Genomic DNA, 405 nt, shown 5'->3' on the forward strand with positions numbered 1-405 from the left:
AGCAGGGCTGAGCAGCAGCCGGGGGACCCCCAACTTCGGGGAAGCCGCTGGGCCATGCCTAAGCCGACAGTGCCACCTGCTGCCATTGCACACCCGTCCCCGTCCCGCACTGCGGCGCTGGGGACCGGGACAGCACAGGCCTCCTCCGGAGGAACCACCGGCTTTGAGCCAGCTCCAGAGGGGCTTTCCTTCCTTCATCCCGGCTTCCATGGGAGGGACTTCGGAGGGAGCTCCGTGCACAGGAGCCCTGGGTGGCTGGGGGCACAGACAGCCCCACAGGAGGTACCCCCAGCCACAGCCCCCCCAGCCACCCCCGCGTTCAGTCCCTCGATAAATCCACCCAGACATGCCAGGCCCCTCTCTCTTATGAGCAACGTATAATAGGAGACGCCCTCAGAGAGCCTG

The sequence above is a fragment of the Nipponia nippon genome, unplaced genomic scaffold, assembly GCF_047370975.1.
Source record: "Nipponia nippon isolate SJK-2023a ecotype South Korea unplaced genomic scaffold, ASM4737097v1 scaffold_31, whole genome shotgun sequence".
Lineage (NCBI taxonomy): Eukaryota > Metazoa > Chordata > Aves > Pelecaniformes > Threskiornithidae > Nipponia > Nipponia nippon.